Source organism: Aedes aegypti, chromosome 3 (assembly GCF_002204515.2).
Source record: "Aedes aegypti strain LVP_AGWG chromosome 3, AaegL5.0 Primary Assembly, whole genome shotgun sequence".
NCBI lineage: Eukaryota > Metazoa > Arthropoda > Insecta > Diptera > Culicidae > Aedes > Aedes aegypti.
This window is the reverse complement of record NC_035109.1, coordinates 169,988,768-170,014,668: the sequence shown is the minus strand read 5'-3', so window position 1 is coordinate 170,014,668 and position 25,901 is coordinate 169,988,768. Positions and strand designations below refer to the sequence as shown.

Genomic DNA, 25,901 nt, shown 5'->3' with positions numbered 1-25,901 from the left:
TTCCTTGCAATTTGATGACATATTTCAGCGAAACATTTCAATCAAATAGCCATACAAAAACAGCTTATATCTGTGCAATTTGGTACAATTTTTGATGATATAATCGGTTTTGGGGTTATATTTCATGCATCCTCACGAACTTTAAGGCTGACACCATGTTCCAATCTTTGCTTAGAGCTGAAAGTTAATGGATGTATGTCAATATCTCGCCGTACATGATAGTGACATTTTATATTTTCATCTATATTTGCAACACACAATTCGACAATAATAGACAAGATAAACAACGTTTAATTTAAAGAGGTAACATTATTAATGGTGTCCGAAGAAAACAAAATATTTATTTTTTAACTCGTGGTCCCGAAAAAGCTTCGTATTGTCAAAAATTTTCTTCGCACAATCACGTCTTATCCCTTGTCGAGTGCAACAGCGTAGTGCGATTACTTTAAAAACATGGATGGTTGTACCAATCGTTGATTAACTTCAACCTTATTAATTAACTTATTAAATAATTATTATGACAAACTTATTTAGAAATTTTGCATTTTTTGCGTAATTAGTAGGTCCCATAGGCTACTTATCTTATTTTTTGATCCAGAAGTTTCGGTCTCGGATAACGATGATAGATTCACTTATTTAAATTTCTCCATTCTTATTATTGCATTCTCATTTTCAACAAAAGCAGCAGGCAAAATGCAAAATGGTTATAGTCTGCGGGTGTAAAGAAAAGCCATGTTGAAGGTTATGGGTGTGAATCTCGGTCGGTCCAGGATTTTTTCGCAATAGAAATTTCCTTGACTTCCCTGGTCATAGAGTATCATCGTACATGCATCGTGTGGCGAATGCGAAAATGGCAACTTTGGTAAAGAAAGCTCTGAGTTAATAACTGTGGAAGTGCTCAGAAAAACACGAAGCTGAGAAGCAGGCTCTGTCCCAGTGAGGACGTTATGCCAAGAGGAAGAATAATGGTACAGCATGTTTTATTAAAGTAAGCCCCTTGTGTTGGTCTCTTTTCAATTTTTCCTTATTTGGGACTGCAATAAATGTTAGGTTTTCGCTATTTTAATGAAATCCGTGCTAACGAATAATAATTTGAATTTGTAATATTTCCGCTGTCATTTTAGCCACCATACTACACGACACTTTATTACCATCATACTAATAAGCAACATTGTAGAAATATAGCAGCTACATATTCCAGATTCGATTATCACAAATAAGCTGCAGCGTTTGGCCTATTCTTCTGCCAATAACAATAAACGACGCTGCCACATACCTTCGTACTTCCAATTCCCATTTATTATAGAGAGCGAAAAAAAAAGTTCCTCAATAGCCGTATAGCGTGGCGCGTAGTTCACCTTGGTTCAAGAGTTGGAGGTTATGTCCTAACGACAACAATCAACTGGTGGACCACGGAAACCAGACGAAACCACGGAAACCTCTTAACAGCATCAACTGTACGGCGGTTCAGCAAGACCAAGTTGAGGGTCGTGGGTTCGAATTTCACCGTTTTTGGAAAATTTATCGACTTCCCAGGACATAGCGTATCTTCGCATTTGCCACACGATATACACATGCAAAAATAGTCAATTGGCAAAGAGAGCTCTCAGGCAATAACTGAGAGCTGAGAAGCAGGCTCAGTACCAGTAGGGACGTTGCGCCAGAAAGAAGACAAAGAAGTCGAAGCAACCGAACGGATGCCGTTTTGACGATGACACTCTTTCGCACCTTGCCCAAGTTTTCACATCGACCGAACCAGACCAGACCTTCAGGAGCGCCACCACCGCCTCACGCCTAGTGCACCGATAATTCCAACTCCATAGGAATCGACATTGCCGCAGCCTCAGCTAACCAGCGCACACAGGAGTAATTTGAGTCTATAATGGCCAAAATATTTTAAAAATCTTCGAGCTGTTTAGTAGAATACCTAAAATAAATGAAAATCGAATTTAGTGCTACACCATTTAATTCCGCTAGAGTTTGTATCCTTTGACAGATACGCGTATATACCAAAGGATACAAACTTTACTGGAATTGTATGGTATAAGTACTGGGGTCTTCCTCAGCGTATAGGGTTAGAGTTCGCGGCTACAAAGAAAAGAGATTCTCGCTGAGACCAGCCCACTATTAACACTTGGTCTTTCAAAATGTTCAAATTTATGCTCATTCGAAAGTTCCGGTCAAGTAAGTAAAGAAACTGCATTCGGTTGGTCAAGTTGATGGACCATTCAGCATTTTTGATGTTTGACAATTCTTGGCTCACTCAAACTTCCATAACTCAGAAATTTCTTCAACCACCCCTTCTCAATAACATGGGTTGGGAAAGAGAAAACATAAGAGCTTCATTTGCATTGCTTGTTTGCTGTAAACGATAAATCGTAATTAAAAAAATATAGCAGGAACAAATATCTCAATTTTACGAATTTGCTACTATGACCATCAATTTGTTCCCGTTACTCCTCTGTGTAGCGCCTCGATCCTCGAAGGTATGGGCCTGCATTATTGTGTACACAATCAGATTGCATTGAATTAATGAATCGTATAAAATACGAGAAAAGGCAACCGAAACCAAGAAGAATAGAGACCGTGTGTGTAGGAATTACAAGGTAGTCTGGCCGGGCAATCCAGGAAAGAGAAGTGCGAGAATTAAATTTATCTTCACACTTGCACAGAGATTTGTGCCGTGCGTTGCCGTCCTGATGCTATTTTCCTTCCAAAACTCCCAACTTCTTCCGACTCCGATTTGCTGCGGTTGTTTTGTATATAAAAACTTACCTCCACCTTGTACTGTGTCAACGAATTACAAAACTGAAATCACGTTGACATTGGGCGTCCTCTTTTGGGAGGGGTTTGGACTGTGGAGGGTCCCTGCTTCGACTGATCAAGTATTGTTCCAATTAAAATGCGACAGCATCCAGGTGAAACAAATGAGCAACGCCCAATGAATACACAATCAGGGATATGTAGCAGAAGCTGGGTTTTTCGTGGATAATGTAACATTTTCCCAGTCACTGATTTCTTATAATTGGAAATAATAAATGTCGATGGAAAGTGTACTTTTAAAAGTGTCTCAAATTTCGAACAGAATCATATTCTGAACACTCGGTTTCTGTATGGCGATATGGTTGAAATGTTCCGCTAAAATATGGCTTCAAATTGACAGGAAATGGAAGTTATTTGGAATTCCATTTTAATGTCTTTCCAACTATTTTATATTTTGCGAGTTGTAATTATTCTCTAGTTCGAAGACAGTAGAACAATCATTATAATACAATTTATTCATGCTGTTTGAATTTGAATAATTTGAATCATGGTGTTCGAAATATGAGACAGAATGAACACAGTGTTCGGCATTTGAATCAACATGTTGTAACAAACTTTTACGTATACACAATAATGAATTTATTTAAATCAACATTATTATCGGTACACTCAACAGCTAACGGTTAAGTGATGCATTTTTTTTTCAAGATTATTGGCTAATTCATGCCTATCAGATGCATTTGATGTAACTGTTGTTTTTAAGTGTTCGGAATGTGAGTCAAAACGGTATACCGGTATACCCTCGATTTTATGTACATTTTTTCCCGTAACGCGGGTAGATCACCTTTTCGAGGTGCGTTACGAGGTAAGATCTACCATATTGTACTTTTGTTGTATCTATTCTTGTTAATAATGATAAGTTATGATCGGAAGAGTATTTGAATTTTGTTCCAACCAGCGAACACCCTCTGTATAACGTAATATAAATGTAGGATGGTTTTTGAATATATATTATTATTCAAAATTGCTACAATTAGACCTACTCCCAAGCAACCAATAGTTCGGATTTCACTTGTAAAGTGAACTCAGAAGTTCACATCAGGTCTGAATTTCATTCCATGACACTTTATTGCTGATTAAAATGACGATGCAATTGCAATCAGAACTTCATTCTCAAATACGATCCGCATATATTTGATAAGAACTTTAAAGTACATACAAAGTTGTCCCGTTTAGAACCCGTTTAGAACTTGAATACAAAATTCATTGGAAATTCTAACCGTACTTCAGTCGAACTTCTTTTTAACTTGAAATTTGAAATAAAGTACGAATTTAGAATTCGTAGCGATTTGATGCGGATCGAACTGAACTTATTTCGAACTTCAAGCACATTGTTCTCTTTATATGCAAACCGTACGTATTGTAAACTTCTTTCAATTGGGAATTATTCTTGATCTGAAAAAAAAAAAAACACTTTTCAATCAATCAGACTAAACATTAATTCACCACGTAATACTTCAATTTCACAGTATCACGATTTAAAAAAAATTGTTCCCTGCTGGAAGCAGTAAGTGAATAAGCCCACTTCCTAGAAGGATGAAAGTGAACCATAAAATCCTCGTACTTCGTTTCGCGCATCTTTGAACATTGTCAATGATATAGAACTTCACATCAATACATATTTCACTTACATGTATCTGCAAATTTCCGTTGCATTTGATAAATTATCCCGTACAAAATGTTATTTTGTACGGGAGAATTACAGCAGGATCGAGTGCAGCTTTAACTCCATCGTACCCCGGCTTGGTATGTTATGTTTTCCCGGATGTTCTCATTCTATTTGGCACTATCTATCTGGTCTTCCACAAATTTGTTGATCTCTGGTGGACTCAAAATTATATTTCACTCCGATAAGTCGACTTAAAAATCACATTATTTTTATTTTATCACATATTTAATGGAAGAAGGTTTACCTGTGAAAATCAAAACAATCTTGGAAACGTCAAATCACGCAAGTTCAGATGAAGTTCCTAGTGTACTTGTTTGAACTTTCAAGTGTCTATTAAGTTCGATGTTAACTTCGAAGAGATGTTAAAGCTCTTAACAAGTTTTAAAATGGAAATATTGGAATATATGCATAACGATTCTACCCCATTACCCCGAATCCCATTATCCCGAATGCCATTAACCCGAACGCCATTACCCCGAATTCCAAAACCCCGAACGACCCATCACCCCGAATGACATTACCCCGAATTTCAAAATCATTGGGAAATGTCATCAATATCATCATGTGAAGATAATTGAGAATTCGGGGAAATAGCATTCGGGGTGATGGAATTCGGGGTTATGGTGCATTCGGGGTAATGGAATTCGGGGTGATGGGATTCGGGGAAATGGCATTCGGGGTAATGGGGTAGAATCATGCATAACAAATCAAGACATTGCGTCATTTCGTTAGCAACACAACAACGCGCATGTGAAGCAGCGGTATGTACTACAGATTCAATGATGACGACTCGAATCCGAATCTTGTAGACAACATTGTATGCTACATAATGGAAATACCAATTGATGACAAGCCATAAGAAAAGATCTATAAAAAAAGGACACAGCATACTGATAGACAGAAAAACAGATATGCGGTTGCCACAAAACCAGATATTGAACAGACAATAATCGATGTTGAAGCCGCCATTACACACACAATACCAATAGAGTTTCAAGAATCTGCTAGAAATGACACTGAAGAGTCATTAAAAGGTAACAAATTTCAATTAAGAGGTCAAAATAGTGATGAGGTTAAAGTTTTGAGTGAACTTCGGGATAAGTCGGTATACTATGTAAAAGCGGACAAGGGCAATGCAGTGGTTATTTTGGATAAAGATGATTATGATAATCAAATGAACGAAAAAATAACCACTGGTCCCTATAGGCATTTTAGAGTCGATCCACTTCCCACAATGGTGAGACATGTAGAAAAAACTTTAAAAGAATGTAAGCCACTTCTTGGAGATAACACTAGCCGCCTCAAAGTTTCTAATCCAGTTCTACCAAGAATTAAAGGATTGCCAAAAATTCACAAACCTGGCAATGAAATGAGAGAAATTATATCAGCAGAAGGGTCTCCTACACACAAACTTGCAAAGTGGCTGGTTAAGGAATTCCAATCCATGCCCAAACCTTTTGAAAGCCGTTCAGTTAACAATACTCAGGAGTTTGCAAGCCAACTTCAAGCTTCTGGGTATATTCAAGATGATGAAATTATGGTTTCTTTTGATGTTAAAGCATTATTTCCTAGTGTGCCAGTTAAAGAAGCCATAAACCTTTTGGAAGAGGTGCACCTATGGGTAATCCATTGTCTCCGTTTTTGAGCGAGTTGTTTATGGCCAATTTTGAAAGCATTTTGAAAAAGAAAGATTTGTTACCACAGCGGTGGTGGAGATATGTAGATGATGTGTTTAGCATTATCAAAAAGGATTATTTGCCAAATTTTTAGAAGCAATTAACAGTATCCACAAAGATATTAAATTTACTCATGAAGAGGAAAAGCATAATAAACTACCTTTTTTGGATTTGCTAATTATTAGGGAATCGTCTCACTTTGAATTTGAAATTTACCGGAAACCAACTAATACTATGCGAGTTATTCCGAGTACTTCCAACCACACTTATCAGCATAAAATGGCGGCTTTTCATCAAATGATGCATAGAATGCAAACCCTTCATTTAAGTGAAACTGGAAAATCAAAAGAACTGGATTATATTTTTGAGACGGCTAGGCTTAACGGATATAGGAATAGTACAATACAAGCAGTAGTAGATAAGAGGGCAAGGGATAAATATAGGAAAAGTATGACAACACTTACTGCCGAAAAAGAGGATTTAAAAAGAGTAGCGGTGAATTTTGATACCAAGATTACACAGCCTTTGGCTAAGAAATTTCGAAAATATGGAGTAGATTTGGTTTTCAGCAGTAGGAGTAGTCAGCTTAAATCTAGATTAGGATCAACAAAGGATAAAATTAATAAACTGAATAGAGCAGGAGTATATAAAATTTCATGCCCCCATTGTAATAAAATCTATATAGGACAAACAAAACGAACACTAGAAATAAGATTCAAAGAACATATTGCTGAGGTAAAAAAGCGGACAAGGAATTAGAAAAGGGATTAGCGTATGATTTTAAATCAAAAGTGGCTGAACATGTTCTCCAGGATGGACATCAAATGACAAGCGATAACATAGACATCGTACGAAGCGTATCTTCATCTTGGAAACTAGACGTCGCTGAAAGTTTAGAAATTTACAAACAAAAGCCTTCATTACTTCTTAATAGGGATCAAGGAAACGGACAATCAAGGCTGTTTAAGTTTGTACCTAAGAAATATAAACGAGCTTGAATACATAGGTAGATAGTTAGGGATTTGTATAATTATTATTATCCCCCTTTTCAATTCTGACCAAGACATGACAGGTATACTCCTGTCGAAATTTTTCCTAGGTAGTTTGATTGTGTAGGTACTTATCTGGTGTTAGTATTTAAGGTAGAGAGATGCGACGATTTCTTCAGTGGATACGAGTAACTGACACTGAAGAAGACTGCAAGTGGTAGTCGAAATACGCGTATCTGTCAAAGATAAGCATTTAGGAGCGGAATTAAAAGGTACACGGTACTCCATCTACTTTAAAGTTTGTCTATATAGAAAAAGTTTTTTTTTCGTTTTTTAAAGGAACGTTTTGTGAACTTAAGTTCGAATAATTACTTAAAAAGTGCGCTGTATAGAACGCTTTTCATGATTCTTCAATCAGCTGATTAAGCATAAACATGCTCTTTTGTTCGAACTTTTGGTTGCTTGGAATTGTGATTATTGCGAATTGTAATTGTTAAATACCGTTTTCAACAATGGATTATTTCAAAATTTCCACAATTTCATATTTCTCGTTCGTCGATTCAAATATTGATCCAAAATATTTTCCAGAGTATTCCTTTAGGAGTTGTTCAATAAAATTTAGTGCGGATTGCTCAAAGATTACTTTAACGATTTTGCATAATTCATATGATAATAAATCTTCGAGCTGTTCAGTGTAATACCTATAAGTAGATGAAGAAACCGAATTCAGTACTATACCATTTAATTCCACTAGAGTTTGTATCCTTTGACAGATACGCGTATTCCGACCTCAACTGTAAGGCCATCTCCAGTGTCATGTACTAGACTCAACTCGACCCAAGTCTAGTACTCGACACTGAAGACGGCGTTACAGTTGAGGTCGAAATACGCGTATTGTCAAAGGATATAAACTCTAGTGGCATTAAACGGTATAGTAATAAATTCGGTTTTTGACACACGAATATTTCTAGTATTCAATCTACGAAGTATACCGTAACAACGCTAACGTCTCCAGTAAAAATATTGTACAGACTGTTCTTAAATACTAAATGCTATAAAAAAGTGCGCATCGAGCCTTAGTGCTGTGCGTACACGAATTCTCTCTGCTCTTGGAAGTTTTCTTAAAAACTACTTAAAGCAATAGAACAGTACTTTTCAGTGCTACAAAAACAGTGCATTTCAGTGCTAAAATTCAAAACGGTACTTTTCAGTACTATTTTTTCTACTATTGATTCCATTACTATCCTTGTTTGGACCCGTGCCTTCGATTTGTAGTTGGACCCATTGGCGAAAGCTAGCGGTGTTAATCCTTCTTGGATACCGTCTTGGAAAAAAAACCTCTTAGGAGGTCTCATCTTTTTTCGTTTATTCACTAAACATGGTTGCAACTACAATCAAAAGGAAGGGTGAATCTCTGAATTCACATCTTCCTTCCAAAAAAGTGGGATTTAAAACTGTCACTAAACGTGGCAAGTATGGAAGACAGGACGTTTCTCCGGAATGCGAACTTTCTTCCAAGTGTGAAATAAATAAATAATGTTGATAATTGCATCGAAATGAACAATTAGTTCGATGCTCTAGACAAATTTTCCGAACACCAAATCGAAACAGCCTCTAGCCCAGGCTCTTTGATTCAAGTGAGGAAGCAAACAGTGCCGCCTATCGTGGTCAGTTGTTCCGAATTTGGAAGATTTAGGCAGGAGATCTTGAACTCCATTAGGGGAATCAAGGTCTCCTTCCAAATCGCAAAGAAAGGAGACTGTCGCGTTTTGCCGGAAACTTTTAAAGATCGTGAACTTCTTCTCAAACATCTTGAAGAGAAGAAGCACATTTTTTTACTTATGACAACAAAACTGACCGTTTGTTCAAAGTCATCTTGAAAGGTCTCTCAAGTGACTATAAGTCACTTGAAGAGATCAAAAATGGAATAAATGATTAACTTGGATTTTCCCCAGTCCAAGTAATCATTATGACAAAGAGAACACAATCTGGCATTGTTCGGAAAGGGCTTTCTCAAGAATATTATTTAGTTCTTGGATACCGTCTTGGAAAAAAAACCTCTTAGGAGGTTTATAATAATATTATTTAGTTCACTTTAACAAAAAAGATCTTTAGAAAAAGCAAGACTTATGTTCGATGTCCGTGTGACATGAGAACATTTCCAGAAACCTGGAGGAAATTACCAGAACCCCACTCAGTGCCGTCGGTACCAAAAAGTGGGGCCATGGTACAAAAAATTGTCGCATGGATGCTAAATGCATGATTTGCGGAGGTTCTTCTCACACTAAATACGTCTGTCCAGTGAAGATACCACCAAGTTCATATGCTCGAATTGCGGAGGCAATCATAAGTCAAATTTTTGGGCTTGCCCTTCGCGTAGGCGAGTCGTTGAGGCTCGTGCCAGGCAGATGAAAGATAATATCCGTTACGATAACGATCGTTTCTGAAATTTGCCTGGTAGAGTATCGAACAATACTATTTTTTTAGTTAACGATCGCTTGATTAGGAATCATACCCATCAGGAAGATCATAATCATGCTCATTCACAAACTAATTTCAATCCGTCAGGTAGTCGTTCGAATCTTTCAATTTTGAATGTATCTACCCATGGCAAATCCATCGCCGATATCGTACCAGGTAATTTTAACTCCTTCCCTGTTGATGCTATGAGTACCCATTATAATTGTTTCAAATCAAATGAAAATATGAAAAAAAAACCTTGCCGCCACAGGAAACTTCTACTCCGCCTCTTCGTCTACCGAAAATTCCAATAGGAAATCATCAGATAATTTACCCACTTCAAGTGATATGTCTGCCTCTGATTTTAATTTTCTAACTGAACAATTGAATCTAATGATTGATGCATGTTCTAAGCCACCACTATGACTGAAGCAGTCCAAGTAGGTGTAAAATGTACAAATCAAATTGTTATTGGATTACGTTTTTCTAATGGATCCAAATAATAATTTCAATATTTTAAATTGGAATGCATGTTCTCTGAATGGTTACGAGGACGAGCTGTTTCATTTTCTAACAGTTAATAACGTACATATAGCAGTTATAACTGAAACGTATTTAAAACCTGGATCTAAACTCAAAAGAGATCGTAACTTTTTTGTTTATCGTAATGATCGACTTCAGGGGGAGTTGCAATCATCATTCATCAACTGTTTTCGTCATTTGAAACTAAAGTTTTTGAAACTTTAGGTGTTTTTGTTGAAACACAGCTTGGTAAATATACTTTCATAGCTGCCTATTTGCCTTTTCAATGCTCTGGACAGCAAGTTAATTTGCTCCAAACTGACTTGCAAAAATTGACTCGCTATAAGTCAAAATTTTTTATCATTGGTGACTTTAATGCCAAACATCGGTCATGGGATAATTCTCAAAGTAATTCCAACGGCATAATTTTATTTGATGAGTGCTCTTCAGGATATTTCTCAACTCAATACCCTGATAGCCTTACAGGTTTTTCCTTTTCTAGAAATCCATCTACGATTGTTTTGGTCTTAACCGACTCTAGTCATCTTTGTAGCCAATTAGTTACTCATGCTGATTTTGATTCTGATCACGTCCCTGTTACATTTCAAATATCCCATGAAGTGATTCTCAATCCTATCAGCTCCACTTTCAATTATATTCGAGTCGTCTGGAATATATATGAAACTTATATTGACTCTAATCTTGATGTTAACAATTCTTTACAAACAAAATTTGATATTGAAAATGCTCTTTAAACTTTAACAAATTCCATTGTTGAAGCCAGGAGCATTGCAATTCCAAAATGTGAAAATTTGAATCCGTGAATATAGACGATGATCTTAAACTCTTGATCCACCTTAAAAACGTAAGGAGTGGGCAATTTCAACGTACTCGCGAACCTATTATGAAAATTATATGGCAGGCTTTGCAGAAAGAAATCAAGAAACGTTTACTAAATTAAGAAACAAACATTTTGAAAATAACATTTCTGAATTGGTCCCTGGCTCTAAGCCCTTTTTTAAATTATCTAAAATTTTGAAAAAACCTCAGAGGCCAATATACCGGCATTGGAAGAGGTAAACAAATTATTACTAACAAATTACGAAAAAGCTCAAAAACTTGCTGTACAGCTTGCAAGCGCGCACAATTTTAATTTAGGACTTACTAGTCCAATTGAAAATCAAGTTACTCAGGATTTCGTAAATATTCTCAACCAAGAGAACGTTTTCGAAAATGCCTGGGAGACTGACTCGGAAGAAGTGAGAACTATTATTAAAAAATCAAAAATATGAAAGCTCCTGACGATGACGGAATACATCCTCATCAAGAAACTTCCAGAAAAATGCTAAGTTTATACCAATTTTAAAACCAGACAAAAATCCGGCAGAAGCTTCTAAATATCGTCCAATCAGTTTGCTTTCCTCCATCAGAAAACTTTTTGAAAAAGTAATTTTGAACAGAATGATGGCCCACATCAACGAAAATTCAATTTTTGCCAATGAACAGTTCGGAATCCGCCGTGGACATTCGACCACTCATCAACTTTTACGAGTATCAAATTTGATCTGTTCCAACAAATCAGAAGGCTTTTCTACTGATCTTGCTCTTCTAGACATAGAAAAAAGCATTCGACAGTGTGTGGCATGAAGGCTTGATCGTAAAAATAGAAACTTTAATTTTCCAACACACATTGTTAGAATAATTCAAAGTTATCTGTCAACTCGTACACTTCAGGTTAATCATCAGAACTCCTGATCTGAAAGACTTCCTGTAAGACATGTTCCTCAAGGCAGCATTTTGGGATCAATTTTATACAATATTTTCACATCTGACTTATCGGAGTTACCTCAGGGATGTCAATAATGCTTGTTTGCGGATGACACAGGCCTCTCCGCCAAGGTATGAAACTTACGTGTGATCTGTAGTGCAAAAAAGTTAAGATAATTTTTCTTCATACTTGCAAAAATGGAAGATTTCTCCTTATGCTTCCAAAACTAAACTAATAATATTCCCACATGAACCAAAAGCATTTTATTTGAAACCTTAAAGACGCTATTAGAGGGGTTCCAGAAAATTGGTCAGATGAAGTTAAGTATCTAGAGCTCATGCTAGATAAAAATTTAACTTTCAAAAATCACATTGAGGGCATTCAAGCCAAATGTAATAAATATGTGAAATGTCCATATCCCCTTATTAATAGAAAATCAAAACTTTGTCTTAAGAACAAGCTATTGATATTCAAACAAATTTTCAGGCCAGCCATGTTGTATGCTTTACCAATATGGACTAGCTGTTGTAATACCAGGAAGAAAACTCTGCAGAGAATTCAAAATAAAATTTTGAAAATGATTCTGAAGCTTCCTCCCTGGCATAGTATCAATAAGTTACATAGAATATCCAATGTTGAAACATTGGAACAAATGTCAAATAAAATAATCAATAATTTCAGGCAAAAATCGTTACAATCTTCTATTGCCATTATTAATGCGTTATATATTTAGGTTAAGTTAGGTTAAGTATATTGAAAACGTCTTTTTGTTCTTTTATAAGCAGGTGAAATCAACTTACCTGTAAAAAATCTAAACTGCTACGGCAAAAGAAATGTAATATGTTGTTACCAAAATGTTAATAAAATCTTAGATTTGTTTTACCAAATTAGGATGATAGTGTTGTCAAATAACACAGAACACTTACACACTCCGAAAAAACATGTTATTTTACGTTTTTTGGAGGCACATAAAAGAAGCGAGCCAAATGACGTGAATTTGTGCCACATTTTAAATACGTTGGTGTCTGATTCGGGAAATGTCAATCATAGTGGCATCGTTTTCATGTCCTTCATCATATAAAAATACCTCTTTCAGAAAACATTTTTACGTCATTTTATCACTTACATTATGTGTCATCCAGTCATAATGTGAATTACGTCCGCAGTCATTTTCATTATTTTTACGAATGTAGGTATAATAAATGAATGTAGTATTTGGAATTATACTAATAAAGAAAATAAAAAAAGCATAGTTGGACACCAACCATGCTTTTTTAAATTTCTTTATTAGTTAGTTGTTGGTGTACAATATCCCATCAATGAAAGAAATGGACGATTGCATATGTTCTTATATAAAGGAAGCAGTTTTTTTTGCAATGAAGAAACCTCGAACCTCAGGTCCTAATAATTCCTGAATATTTTAAGGATTGTTCAACGATACCATTGTTTTGTAATATTGAAACATTTCGTTTACAATTACCAAGGGCGAGATAATTTCAGATCGTTGTTTAACTTCTGTGTGCCTACACAGATTTTACATTACAATCAGGTAAGTTTTTGGCTGGGTGTAAATAGATGTACTGTATAAACTTCATCACAGAGTTTTTTTTTTCAGAAGCTGGTATGCTATTGCAACGGCATTATTTGTGTAATAGTGCCTCTTTATGACAAATCAACAGAAAATCATACGAACAAGATCCCCCATAAGAGGCCCAAAACAGTAATTTAAGGTTCATAGGATGTTATAGAAATCTCCAAAAAGACATCAAGCGACGAACCCTATTCAATTTTTTGTTGTCTCTGTGTCGCTTAAGTATGCCTCCTGTATTATCGATATGCTTTTTAATCGCATCCTGGTAAGGCTGTTTTGTGCTCTACTTGTACGTTCTGACCGAAAAATAACAATATCTGTAATGAGCTGTAGCCGTCCACTCATCCCGCTTATGGATTGTAACCATTGATCGGAACACGAAACCCTTCCGGGCCTCCATACCGGTTCCGTCAGTAGTCGTGGGGAGAGGTGGCCTGGTTGCACACTGGCGACTGAAAAATTAACATCAAGTGGGATGTAACGCAAAACCAGCGGGTGTAATGCGAAAGAGCCTCGGACTTAAATAAATAACATAAATCATTCGATTCATACCTTGTTATGACCTTATTGTTATACATCGCTTACGAACAACTCGGTCGCCGTCGGTTGATCCATGTTTTTTTTTCTTCCAACTGTTCTCCACACAGACTTCAGTCCGGTTCAGCCTCGGTGGTAATATGCAAAAATTCTTCAGCCGCTCCACCGCAGAAACGTCAGCGTGGCGCAAGCACACAGACACACACGCCGAGAAGATGTTGGACTCCACAGTCTCCAAGAGGTTCAACGCTGGACCCCTCAAGCTGAATGGTTACAATAGCTGCTGCTTACCAACACACACAGTTACGGATTCACTATTTGAAATCTTCAACCTCGATCACCAATGGACACTACTGGAGCTTACTTTTATATGTGTGTGTAGTTGTATGTGCGACCATTACGCCTCTACGCACCAGACCTCATTTCCATTTGAATAAATTGACTTTTGATTTATTGGACAATTACAACATTACACAATTCGCACAAACACCGCAAGCCAACCTCACAAAGTTCACTGCAATTACTCCGCTCGTACACACTCAACATCTTTGGAACAATTTCATTCCCATTTTCGCTTTCTGCCAGATGTCGACTCCGCAGTTCAAACCCACTCGTTAGCTAAATTAATGGAAAACCGCTTTTGGAGACACTTTTTGCTGCGCCGTGGTATGCCTTACAAAAATATCCATTTAACAGCTGCAACTTTTTTTTTGCTGTGGTCGAACAAGTGAAATTTCATCCCATTTTAGTAACCATCCTTGGCTTTAAGTGGACCTTTAAGTGTAGTTGTTGGGATAGCTTTAATTTCCTTTTCTTCGGCCTGAATCATGAATTAGTCAACTCGCGGAAGTTACTCAAAGTCAGCTTTTAGTAACTGTAGTTATGTGGCGAAAGGGGTTGCGTAAAGTATGCGGAGAAAAAACAAAAACATAAAATTCATACAAAAATTTTCAGTACAATGGCCTGAGGAATGACATGTCCTCACAAACACTCGGACAAGGTTTTTTTTTCTTTTACACACTTTGGTATGGTACTTGAAATGATTCTTATTAATCTTTCACTTTATGCTGCTTCATACCACTCTGAATGAACGAATTGCGGCTATTTCACTCCCATGTTCCCTTTCCGAACAACTAGCGCAAGAGAGATGGCCTGCGCCTTGCGCAAGAAAACAGTAATAAGAATAACAACTCTCAACACCAACACAACCGCGAATAGCTCCAGAAAGCTGCTCCCAAGATGACCAACAGCAACAACAATAACGACACAGCGAAAAAAAAAATGTGTGTAGTGCCCGCAGCGGAACAACGCGAAACCTCCTTCGAACGAACAACGACTTCAACGACGACGACTACGGAAAGCGTGATCGCGCAGATCAGCTTCTTACGCTAAACTGAGAATGCGAGCGGACCAACTGGAGCCATTTGGGTCTCCGAACCGCACCTTGATCAAGAAGGCACGATCACCGATCGGCAGCCTAATCTCTCCTTAAGAAAAGTTTATGATGCCTCTCTCTCGCTCTGTTTTTGTGACTCTCTGTTTGCATGGGAATTTATGCTTTTATGTTGAGCTTTGGCTCAGGTGTTCTCTCGTTGGCTAGTCTCACCTTTCTTTGTCGTTGCATTTGGCTCAGGATATTACTTTCCGAGTATCAGGAAATGCTCCTCTAGACTTTAGGTATTGATATTGCTTTGGACATCCTGCTAAAGATTTCTTCAGGTATTGCACTAGAAATAGCTTTATGCATTTAAGTTCCATAGAAAAATATCTCCCCTAATTCCGTTAGATTAACCACAGATAACAGACGTTGAAGTCCGAAGGTAAAACTGTGTAAGACAATTAACGATTATTTGGTATGGCAACACAAGTACAGTGACTCAATCTCATTTTCGTACGGGGCACTGTTTTCATATCAAGTTGGTATAAATCTATTAAATGGTGCATGGACTTCGATATACTTTACCAATAATGAAGGTTATAGGTGTCATCTATTGTTTGGCAATGACAAACTGTATTCATTTGCTTAAATCTTTGGAATAATGGAAAAGTATTGAGATTGTGTCTATAATTGACCCAATTCCATATTCGTACACTTAACAAAAAAGAAATATACAGCATTCAAAACTAATTTTTAATGGACTAGATGATTACTTAAGCTCTTCGTTGTGTTGTTCAGATGCAGTAGAATACATTTGGAAAATTTAAAAGCGGACATATTTGAAACTTAAGTAAATTTAAGAAAATTACCAGTTTTCCCATGTTTTTTGCTAAAATATTCGGTAAGTCGAACAATAAATTGCATTTTTTTCAACATCACTTCCTTAAGAATGATAACTGCGAATATTGCACAAGTTTCAAAAAATTATAATCAGTTTTAGAGTAGCTAGGAGTGGATATCGACAACTCATACTTTTGAATCTTAGGTAGTATAACATTTATAACAAATCCAAAACCAAAAATTTTAGTCAATTTATTTATGTTTGGCTCCTAAATGTATATACATAATCCATAGTTAATGTTCCTATTAAAACATTGCGTAATTATCATTTTTAATTTACATTTTACTACCTCATGTTTGGTTTATAGAGATTTAAAGAATAAATATTATTGCCATAACCGCAACACAAACGTTTTTTAAAATGATGAAAACAACAGGATATATTCTATTAAATAGTATATCAATGCTCTCTGCTCATTCAAGTTATTTTGTATTTTTCTTATTAAATCAATAAGTTGCAAAATAGGGTGCTATTTTGAATATAATTTGAATATTATTTCAAAGATAATTGAATATTACGATGAAATCAATTATGTGGAGGTATGTACAGCGTAGTTTAGGGTACTTTATTGTAAAACGAAGTTCGTAGTTCAAATTATTTTTACAGACAAATTCAAAATATACATTTACCTGTTGTTTACAATGAGAATTTGGTTTACATTGATTAAAAATATCATTTTAGAAGAGTTTTGAACTTATGGCACAACAATTTTCTTAACTCAAAAGGGATAAAAACTGTTTATGATTTCTGTAAACTATATATATTTCAACTAAATTTCTATCAGAGCTTACGAGTATAATCTATAGATTGGATCCAATGACAAAAATAAACGTTATTGTTCGAATTATAGGATTTAATAGCAAAAATCATTGGAAAACTGGCATTTCTCATAACTTTACCTAAATTTCACATATGTCCACTAATAAATTGTCCAAATGTATTTCACTTCATCTGAACATCATAATAAAGCATTTCAGTAATCAAATAGAGCTTCTAAATTTAGTTTTGAACGATGTGCGTATGAATTTTGATAGGTGCACGAATATGGAATCGGGTGAATTTCAGACATCAATTCAATACTTTTCTATTAATCCAAAGATGAATGTAAATGGAAACATTTTGTGATTGGCAAACAATAGATGACACCTGTTACCTTCAATGTGGAAAAAGTATTTGTAGCTCAATACTTCATTTAATAGTTTTTTACTAACTTGATGTGGAAACAGTATCCTGTACGAATATGAAATTGGGCCACTGTAGCAACATCGTGGTGGCGCTGTCATCGCTAAGTTCCCATGACGATGTCAGTGGTGAATATGAAATATTTCAAGATACTGATACTCACCACTGATTGAAGCAACTCGCTGTGTGGCGGCGCTAGTGATTGTAAGGAGTTTCAATTTGAATATTTACACAGGTTTTCAGAAAATTTTTGTTCTAGCATAAACATCTGTTATCTGTGGATTAACTCTTCAGTCGTCGCGCGGTTTGACACCGTCAGAACCACCACGCTGATGCTGTGCACGATAAACGAGGTTTTTTCACCACTGTTGTACAAAATACAACAGCGCGACGACTGAAGTGTTAACTGTCACGCTACTATAAGAAAAAATCATAACTTTACAAATATGATAATTTTTCACAAACGAAAACATTGTGGTCAAACGTTTATAGAAAAATAACACACATGGTCGTAGAAAGGTAGACGGTCCATGAGGGGCTGAGCAAAGATGGTCAACCTTAGAAAAAACAGCGTTAGAATGGTTCAGAGCTCATATCTCAGCCATCAGACAAAAATATCATAATTTTATTTTACCGTTGGAAACATTCAAAGAGCATTGCTGGGAAAAATATCAAACAGAGTCGTAGCAAGGCAAATGGAGAATGGGGGGCTCCCATTTGGAATGTTTACCAAACCTATAACAAATATTTCGGTGCCGCTATGCAATCAATTTTTGATTTTGTTTCACGATTCGACATTTCTAGTGTACCTACCTGGTTCGAGGCGCGTGGGGCTTGAACTGTTATGAAAGTTTAACACTATTTATTTTACATCGAGTTAAAACTCACAATTGAAAACTCACAAGGTTTCCCATGGTTATTTTTCAAATTTTCTCTTATTACTTACACTAAAATAACCAGGTTATTTTAGAAGATGTCCGGATCTTAAAACACTGGCTCTTAATTCCGTAATGAAGCATCGATAAATATGTATTCCCAACTTATTTACCAACAATGGAATCACAAAACTTTTGAAATATGTTTCCTCAATACTTGTGGTTAAAACTTGCAAATAAAACATAGATCACAAACTTTTCCTTCAATCAAACGATGTTCATGCGATCATCGATCGTTAAACTTGAGTTGAAGTTAGACCGCAGTGAAATGACGTTCAACACGAACAATTTATTTGTTTTTTTTTTTTTTTATTAATTATTTGACGATGGTTACTAGATAAAAAATAAATGTAAGGTTATAAGCATTGTTAATAATTAACAGAGTGAATAAAACCCAAACATATTGCCATCTAATTTAACTCTAATTGACTAATATAACTAGAGTGTCCGGATATTGATACCGTCCGGATTTTGATTCACCACGGTAGATCTTCAATAGAAAAATAATTAACATCTCGCATAACTTCTGATCTCGCCCTAAGAGCCATTGGTAACCATGTGTGTAGCTCGTTGTTACTGAGCATCTGAATGGATTTTCATGTTATTTAATAACGCTGTGGCCAAGAAAGGATCAATATCTACCTGCCCGTGATGTTGGTTTGGATGCTTATTCCTTCATTCAATAATTTTGCACATAGACGTAGTAAGATATTAAGTTTTTGAGGGGTCTGCACTATTTTTTGGTCTCATCAATCAAAATTCAAAGCGATACCATCAAGTTTTTTTTCTACATAAAATTGATTGTAGAATTTTTTTTTTTTATCTTTATTATAGTGGCTTTTCGCCCTGGGCGAGTTCGCCACTCAATCTCGTTCATATATGCGTAACAATGTTTTAAACACCATTTATCAGTATTTTCTTGTACATCAACATTATCATGTCTATTTAGATTCTCCCTTCATTCGTGGAGCCAGTTTTCGTGTCCGAAGGAAGATGTTAGTTTTATATTGCTTCATACATTCCCGCGTCTTTAAGGAAACTTAGGATCGCAGTTTCACTATTACGTTCGTTCTGTAATGCCATTCTAATACTTGATATGCCATACTGCTGCCTCAGATGTTCCGTTGACGGACAGCTACAGATAAAATGTTCCACGGTGTTGTGGACTCTACATATATCACACTGCTTCCGGAAACCTACTCCACCGTTAAAGTTGTGTGAAATTCTTGTGTGCCCAGTTCTGAGTCGCGAGAGAACTCGTTGGTCCCTACGGTTTGGTAGGTCCTTCCAAGTGCCAACGTAATTCTTGATTTTCCCGGTGAAATTCGTTCTGTCTTGCTGCCATACGGTAGCCCAGGCATCTGTTGTCTTGTTTTTCAACCACATTTTGATATCTGCCCCTGGAATATTCCGCGTTAATGGCCTTTTACTGCGCCCAAGATTTGCTAGGCGGTCTGCCTCTTCATTTCCTGAAATCCCTTTATGTCCTGGGATCCACATGAAGGTTATGTGATTCCCTTGTCCTGCTACAATTTCCTGTGTCGCTTGAATCCATGGATGTGGATTCTCTGTTGCTTGGAGAGCTGACAGTGCACTGGCCGAATCCGTGACTATCAGCAATGGACCTTCACTATGACGAGAAGCAGCTTGGAAGATAGCGGCAGCTTCCGCCGAGAAAACGGAACAGAGCTTAGAAAGACCATGTGCTTCTTCGTATGAACTGGAGTGGATTCCAATTCCGACGTTTGTGTTGTTTATTCCAGGCACCTTCGATCCATCTGTGTATCGAATTTCAGTGAAAGGGTATTTGGTCCTTACCCATTCCTTGAAATGCGCTCGAACTTCTTCAGGAAGGCAGTTCCGACTGAAATGGTTTTTAATATGAGAGTCAATGCTGGGCTCCTTAGCTTGCCAGCTTTGGGCTCCATTCCGTTGCCGTTTGGCCACCAAGGGAAGCTTAATGTTGACCACAGAGTTGAGAATTCGGTTTGTTTGATTGGTGATAAAAGTTTCCGATCTTCTGTTTTTTGTATGTTCTAGGAAGCTAACAGCTTTCATACTGATGGCAGTGACAGCTTTGAACTTGAAAGGCGGCACTCCGGCTTCTACGCATGCTGAAGAGGCAGGAGTAGACGGTAGCAGGCCTGATATTGCCCGGATTGTATTGTTATATACGGGTCCTAATTTCAATAGCATATCTTCGTACGCGCGGCTTGTGATTTCTACTCCATGGAACAATTTACTACAGACTACTGCGTTAGCTACTCGCAACTGTGCTTTTCTATCGCTCTTTGTACGTTTATTCGCAATACTTTTCACCAGGTTCACCCGGTTTCTACAGTTTTCTTTGACAAGGTCAAAATGCTGTCGAAAGTTTAGGTGCCTGTCAAAGGTCACTCCTAATACTTTTACAGTTTTTCTGGTTGGTATGGCCTTACCCTCTATCTTGATAGGTTTTCGTATGACTGGATGTTTTTCCGAGCAGATATGAATTCTGGAACATTTTTCGACTGAAATTTCGAACCCAACTCGATTTGTCCAGCGTGAGACGGCGTTCACCGCCGCTTGAAGTTTTCTTCTGGTAGCGGCAGGATGTTTTCCGGCCACTACTAATAAAATATCGTCTGCATAGATGAAAATTTGTACCCCTTTAGGGAGTATTCCGAAGACGCTGTTCATGCTTATCAGGAAGAGGGTCACCGCTATTACCGATCCTTGAGGCACTCCTGTTTCCTCATTGACCAATTTGGAGCGATGATTGCCGATTATGACCCTGAAGCTCCGGTTTGATAAAAAGTTTTTCACGAAGTTTAGCATATTACCGGATATTTCCCATTGGGCTAATTGCTCCAATATATTTGGTGCCCAAGCCCTGTTGTATGCTTTTGCTAGGTCAAGCGAAGCCATCTCAATGTGTTCCTCTTTTTCTAAGGCGTCGTTTAGAGCTTGTCCTAGTGAGGCAAAATAGGTTCCAGTGCCATATCCAGCCCGAAAGGCGTGCTGGCGCTTGTCTAGTAAAGAGTTTTCTACAAGATATTCCATCAGCCGGCGGTTAACCAACCTTTCCATTATTTTCGCCACACAGCTTGTTAGGGCTATGGGTCGATAGTGCTCTACATCGTGTGCGGATTTCGTCATTTTTGGTAAGGGAACGACAAGACTAGTCCTCCAGCTGGATGGAAGTGTGCCAGCTGTCCATTCTCTATTGAGCCCTTCCAAAAGGGCAACTTTTCCTTCGGCGGGGAGGTGCCTTAGCATTGGGTAGCCGATTTCGTCAGGGCCCGCTGATTGGCCGTTTGCTTTACTAAGAGCAAAACTAAGTTCTTTTTCAGAAAATAAACGATTGAAGGCCTGGCCCTTGTCTGGAGGAACGATAAAGTTAATCACGTTCTGTTGTGGAGTTGGATGCTTTCTTAGAAAGTTGCTTGGGTATTTTTGATGCGAAGATAAGCCGGCGAAATAATCAGCCAAGGCGTCAGCAACGACAAGTGGTTCACGGGTGGTGTGGTCATTGATTTTCAAGGCAATTCCTCGAGTGCGTCTTTTGCCTTGTATTGCATTAACCCGACTCCAGAGTTCAGTGGAAGATTGCGTATCGTTTATCCCATCGAGAAAGTCGCGCCAAGATGCTTCTTTGGCTTCCCTGATTAGCTGTCGGCAAGCGAGATGCGCTACCCGATAGGCTGTCATGGCATTCTTCTTTTCGGGGTGGTCGGCTGGCAACCGCCTTGCGGCTCGCAGTTTTTTCCTTCGATTCTTCACCGCTTTTTTAACTCCATCTGACCACCAGGGGAGAGTGCGACGTCCAGGTGTAGCACTTGATCTGGGGATAGATACGGTTGCAGCTTCATAGATTCTTGTGGTGAGCACTTCAATCGATGTTGGTTGGGAATCAATTGTGCTGGCTAAAGCAAATTGGAAATTCATCCAATCTGCTTTTTTGTACAGCCAGCGAGGCCTTCGGGATGTTTCGGGGGCGATGTTGTTTGCGTTGATCCAGATCGGGATGTGATCACTAGCAGCTGAGTCTTTATCGGTTTTCCACATAAAACGGTTTGCAATTGTGGAGGATGCCAAGGAGATATCGATAGCTGTTTCCTGTTGTCCTCGGATGAAGGTCGATGAACCGTCATTCAGAACGTGGAGATTCATTTCCGTTGCGAAATCATGGATGATTCGTCCCCTGGTGTTACTGGGACGATTCCCCCATGCCTCATGGTGCCCGTTTCCATCAGCAAGTATAATAATCGGATCCGCAACTGATTCGAAAGCTTTCATTAGTCTGTTCTTCAAATCTGGTTGCCTGCCGTTCGGTAGGTAGAGGCAGACTATCGTTACTGGAAAAGGCCAGGAAACACGGACGGCAATCATCGGTAGATCGGAGTCAATCAATATGGGTTCATGAGGTATCTCGATTGAAACCCCTATGGCCACTGAATGGTATATATTTTGGCCGCATTTAGTTGTCCAGGTATACTTTTTCCTCAGAGTCTTGTTCATTGTATCGGTGAATGCTCTGTGAGGTTCTTGGAGTGCGATAACAAGAGGTTCATAATTATGCACCAGCCTTTCAAGTTCCGACAAGTTCTTGAAAAAACCATTTATGTTCCATTGTAGGATCAGCGGTGTGCTTCTACTATGAAGATCGGTTCTATTCGATGACAAGGATGTCATAGAACTATTAGGCGTAGCCATTGATATCATTGAGAGTAATTATACAGTCTATGACCGCTGCAGACCCGTTTTGATGCCCAATCCGTACAGGTTGTGTGTTTCGCTTTCGTGGTTATGGGAGTCGAATGGGTCAAAGCTCCACTAGGTGGGCCTTCGCTAGCTAACAGTAACCCAACAGGATAAAACGACACGGGATGGGACTTACCACCTGGGAGGAGATTCCCAGGGTGCCCTGATTGTAGAAGTCAAGTTATTAAATTTTAATAGAAACATACATTTTTGAAAACACTCAAAATTTGTTTTACCTAAAAAAAACTATGGAAACCCCTTTTTTTCTCCTGTTTGTCTGGAGCTTAAAATTCAATGAAAAATACATGTGTTTTTATTAACATGAATTTAATTGTTGAAACCAACTAAACCTATTCGAAACAAAAGAAAGAATCTTCTGATTACACTCAAAATTTATTTTACCCAAAGATTTACTAAAAACCCTATTTCATGAGTCTGTTTGCCTGTAATTCGAAATCCAAAGTAATGACAAGTAGTTTTTTTTCCGCATGAACTTGCATATAGAAGTTAAGTGAATACGTTTGAGAAGAAGTGGACATTTTCTTTTAACACTTATTTAACCTAAAAACTACGAGAAACCCTATCTCATGACGTTTGCCAGCAGCATGTTTTCATGCTCAGCATGTTTGCCTGAAAACCAAAATTCTTAACGATGACATGTACATTTTTTGGAATGAACTTGCTAATATAAGTTAGATGAACATTTTTGTATAGAAATAGAAGCTTCTGATCACACTCAAAAATTGTTTTACCCCAGAAACTACGTAAAACCTTGTTTAATAACACATGTGCTTTTGAATAAAAATTCAAATCGATAGTTAGTTATTTTTTTAACATAAAATTGATTGTAGAAATGAACTTAACATGTTTGAAAAGTAATACAAATTTTTAGTTACACTCAAAATTTATTTTACCCGAAAAACAACGTGAAAATTAACGCTCGTAAAAAAACAAACAAAAATATATTATTGTTTTCAACTTCAAATTGATTGTAGAAGTTAAGTTAACATGTTTAAGAAGTAATGCAAATTTTTGATTACACTCGAAATTAATGTCACATGAGAAACTAACAAAAATCCTTTATCAGCCTGTTAGCCTGTTAATCATAATTGAAGGCGATGAAATTTAATTTTTTCGTTCGAAATTTATTTATAGAACTTAAATTAATATGTTTGGTTAAAATATATAATTTTCGATTGCACTCAAAATTTATTTTACTATAAGAAACCTATGATATATCCATTTTTTTTAATTATATTTATCTAAATCAAAATCTAAGGCAATGATATGTAGCCTTTTTATATGTTTTACTTGAAAATTATTGAGTAGAAATAAAAAAAAGTACTCAAAGGATTCCCTGCGTTGAGACTCTTCCTCACACTGTCTTCTCATTCTAGCCATCTCCACTTCCAACTCTTCAATGTGAGCTAGTTAAGAGCGCACACAGACACTGCTTTCAAACCTGGAAGCCACCGGAGTATTTCCTGAAATAGTATTCACACCAGAAACTACTGTACCTTAATCTACAATCGGTCGGGGATGGGCATCAGGAACAAGCTCAGTACGGAACAAATCTATTAAGGTTTGATCCTCCTCCCCTTCAGGTTTAGTTGTTTCAGTGTGAAAATACTGCTTCAGAAGGTGCACCACATCAACAAGCATTTCCTTGAGGAAGCTTTCTGTTTCCCCCGAATCCCTAATGTGATTCAAAAGAAGGCCTATCCGATGACCGAAATGCAAAAGCTTTGCTAGTCCCCTCACCCTTTTATTATCATTCTGTTGTAGACCTGCCGACAACTCGTCGAGATTTTGTCTACAGAACTGAATTGTCTCCTCTCAGTTCACCTGTAATTTACTTCTATTTTATTCTTGTCCTTTTTCTCCAGCTTTAGATGATCCCTAAGATCCTACGCTTTCTAGAGTAGGTGGAATCATCCCGAATAACGATCGAGCGAATTTCAACTCGAATTACTACTATTGAATCTTCTCAAATGCGTGTTCGAATTGCATTTCGAGTGCTTCAGCCATTTCTCACTAGAGAATGTACCAAAAATGATCAAAAAATGTCTAAACATAAAATGTTAATAAAAAAAATTATTTGCAAAAATACTAAACCTAGCTTCTTACTTAAAATGCAGAAAAGTAACTATAAATCAAAGCTTATTCCAGAAAATGAAAAAAAAATGTACGAATAGCAATAAAATTAATTAAGCATAAATGTATGCTTTATCATTAAACAGGCACTAAATATTAAAAATATAAACAAATAAATGAAATAATAATTAAAAAATCATAATTTCGAACCAATGTGTAATAAAAATAAATTTCACTTATTATTTATTTAACTCTACTAAATTGATTAATTTATTTTTCAACTATAAAGAGATAATAATACTATTTTTTAAAAATGAGACGAAAGAAAAAAAAAACGATTCATAGTAATTGTTATCATCATCCGAACAATTCTAGCAATAGAAATCACTTTCACTTATCGCTTTCTTATTCCGATATAACTCAATGCTATATTCACAGTACAAAAATAAACGATTTGAATAAAGGACTTATGATTCTGTACCATTACCCGGAATACCATTATCCGGAATGCAATTTACCGGAAGACCATTTACCGGAATGTAGCATTACCCGGAAAAACCATTTACCGGAATGCACCATCTATTGGAATGCGGAAAGCCAAATCTTCCATTTTCGACGATCTTTATCAGTACT

The 25,901-nt window shown here is 37.1% G+C and overlaps 1 protein-coding gene across 1 annotated transcript in view; it reads right to left on the bottom strand.

The window, feature by feature from the left end:
- The window catches only part of LOC5579937 (F-box/LRR-repeat protein 7), a 219,419-nt gene extending 203,993 nt beyond the window's left edge, over nucleotides 1-15,426 (bottom strand). The window contains exon 1 of the mRNA XM_021851070.1: nucleotides 14,051-15,426. The gene's annotated coding sequence lies outside the window, so the exon portion shown is untranslated. The remainder of the gene's footprint in view (nucleotides 1-14,050) is intronic.
- Between the last annotated feature and the right edge of the window lie 10,475 nt (nucleotides 15,427-25,901).